Genomic DNA, 3,087 nt, shown 5'->3' on the forward strand with positions numbered 1-3,087 from the left:
ATCACACATGATAGGATTAGATACAGTGGCTCAGCAGACAGTATCACACATGATAGAATTAGATACAGTGGCTCAGCAGACAGTATCACACATGAGGGGATTAGATACACAGTTCAGCAGACAGTATTACACATGATAGGATTAGAGATAGGGCCCAGCAGACAGTATCACACATGATAGGATTAGATACAGTGGCTCAGCAAACAGTATCACCCATGATTGGATTAGATACAGTGGCTCAGCAGACAGTATCACACATGATTGGATTAGATATAGGGCCCAGCAGACAGTATCACACATGATCGGATTAGATACAGGACTCAGCTCGCTGACATTGCGGCTCCAGCGCTGGACCCAGGAAAGGTAAGAATAATAATTTTGCTTCTTTGTGTTACTGATTATGTTTGTGTGATTGTGTTTTTTTACAGGTTCGGTTGTTGGACTTCGGATACGAGGACTTCAATGACGGCGTTTTTTTATTCTCAATAAAATGGTTAATGGGGGTTGTGTTTTTTTATTTCAATAAAATATTTTTTCTATGTGCTTGTATCTTTTTAAACTTTATTATTACCGCCTTAGTAATGGCCGCTTGCTGATTGACAACCTCCATTACTAAGACGGGGCTTAATGTTAGCAGGTGCAGAGGCCAACACTAACCCCCATTATTACCCCGGTACCCACCGCCACCAGGGGTGCTGGGAAGAGCCGGGTACGAACCAGTACCCGACCATCTGCAGTGACGGGCATGCACCGGGACGGCCGCAGGCTGGTAGTATTATCCTGGGGAAGGCCAAAAACAGTGGCACCTACCACCCTGGTAATGCTGCCTGCTGCTGCTGTGTTGTATCTGGCTGGTTATGAAAATTGATCGTTCTTTCCAATTATTTTTTATTTTATTCTTTTTAAATGACGTGGGGTCCTCCCCATTTTTCATAACCAACCAGATACAATAAAGCAGCAGCAGCCTAGCATTACCAGGGTGGGAAGGGCCACTGTTTTTGGCCTTTCCCCACCTGATAATACCAGCCTGCGGCCACCCCAGTGGCCGACCATCACTACAGATGGTCAAGTACTGGATGGTACCCGGCTCTTCCCAGCACCCCTGGTAGCGGTGGGTACCGGGGTAATAATGGGGGTTAGTGTTAGCCTCTGCACCGGCTAACACTAAGCCCCGCCTTAGCAATGGATGCTGTCAATCAGCCGGCAGCCATTACTAAGGCGGTAGTAATATAGTTTTTAAAAAAAACCACAAAAAGACAGAATTTTTTTTTTTATTGAAATAAAAAAAATTCACACAACCCTCATTAACCATTTTATTGATAATAAAAAAAAAGCTGTCATCGAAGTAGTCCTGGAATCCGACATAGTCCAACGACCGAACCTGTAAGAAAACACACAAAAAAAACCCGATTAGTAACACATGTGTTAGGCTTAGATACAGGGCCCATGTATGATACGGTCTGTGGGATCTTGTATCTAAGCCTACCACAAGGTAGGCTTTGATACAGGGTCCAGCAGACAGTAATCTTATATGGTATAAGATTACTGTGTGCTGGGGTCCTGTATCTAAGCCTACAGTGTGGTAGGCTTATATACAGGGCCCATCAGACAGGATCACACATGGGCCATGTATCTAAGCCTACCATGTGATTGGCTTAGATACAGGGCCCAGCAGACAGGATCACACAATCTGTGATCCTGTCTAATGGGCTCTCTAAGCCTGCTACATCGTAGGCTTAAAGGGGTTGTGCAGTCCCTAAACATTGATGGCCTATCCTCAGGATAGGCCATCAATAGCTGATGTGTCGGGGTCCGTCTCCCGGGACCCGCCAATCCGCTGTTTTGAAGGGGCCGCAGCACTCGTACGAGAGCTGCTTCCCCTTCATTTCACTTACTCGCACACACTGTGAATCGCCGACACCGATTCACAGTGTGACCGGAATGAAGGGGAAGCAGCTCTCGTACGAGTGCTGCGGCCCCTTCAAAACAGCTGATTGGCGGGTCACAGGAGTCGGACCCCGCCAGTCAGGGCTACTAATCTTACCTTCCTCTTCAGCCATGGCGGAAGTTCTGTCCTCTCGATGTTGTGTGCGGCGCATAGCGCTGTGACGTCAGGACCTCCGCTGCGATCCGGAACCAGGAAGGTACGTACAGTCTGTTACTATAGTAACAGGGGCCCGCGGCCCGAGTTACTATAGTAACTTTTTATTGATGTGGTGCGGGGGGCTGTGGGCTTCGGGGCCCGGTTGCAATTGCGACCGCTGCGACCCCTATAGCTACGCCAGTAGGGGTGTTTACAGCTCGCAATGCAGAACACCTGCTGGTTCATCTGATTCTCGTCGCCTCATTTGCATGTGGCGTGTGGGCGAATAAAACTTATTTTTACAAGTTATACAAGGACTAACATTGGCAAAATCTGTATTTTTATACTGCTTAACACCTTAGATATCTAGTGGTCTAAGCAGTTTATGAAGTTTAAAAGTGCTGACAGACTCCCTATATGCTTAAAGAAATGGGATTGCAGCTTTGAGCTATAATACAGACTAAAACTCAGGATGAGTACAGATAATGCAATGTATTTACAAAGTTACTCAACTTTTTATGTGGATTATATTTATCTGTAAGCTATAAAATTGAGTTCAGAGGTGAATAAACACTTTAAATCTATAGTATGAATCCTTATCCATATTGGTCTATGTATATAAATATCTATTACACGATTAATGTATTGTTGAATAACTAAGACAATGGTAATATTTTTGAAAAATACTAGAGACTGGTGTTCTGGAATATGGGTAAATGTAATATAGGTAACCATATAGTAGACAATGAGATAGAGCAGTTTATGTAATAATAACTAATAATTATTTCTCCATGCATACAGCTTAATAAAACTAAACTTCAGAGTTCACGTTGGGACATCTGTACTAAACACATTTGTTTATTGCATTTGTATTAATTAAATAAGCTATGAAGTTATCACATACTTTTATTTATTAATTACTTTTATGTTTTGCCTAAATAGATTTTTTTATTACCAGTAGTTTTAGAAACATGAAGTAAACCTGCATTTCATTAATATCTGGT

The sequence above is a fragment of the Rhinoderma darwinii genome, chromosome 2 (assembly GCF_050947455.1).
Source record: "Rhinoderma darwinii isolate aRhiDar2 chromosome 2, aRhiDar2.hap1, whole genome shotgun sequence".
NCBI classification, from domain to species: Eukaryota; Metazoa; Chordata; class Amphibia; order Anura; family Rhinodermatidae; genus Rhinoderma; species Rhinoderma darwinii.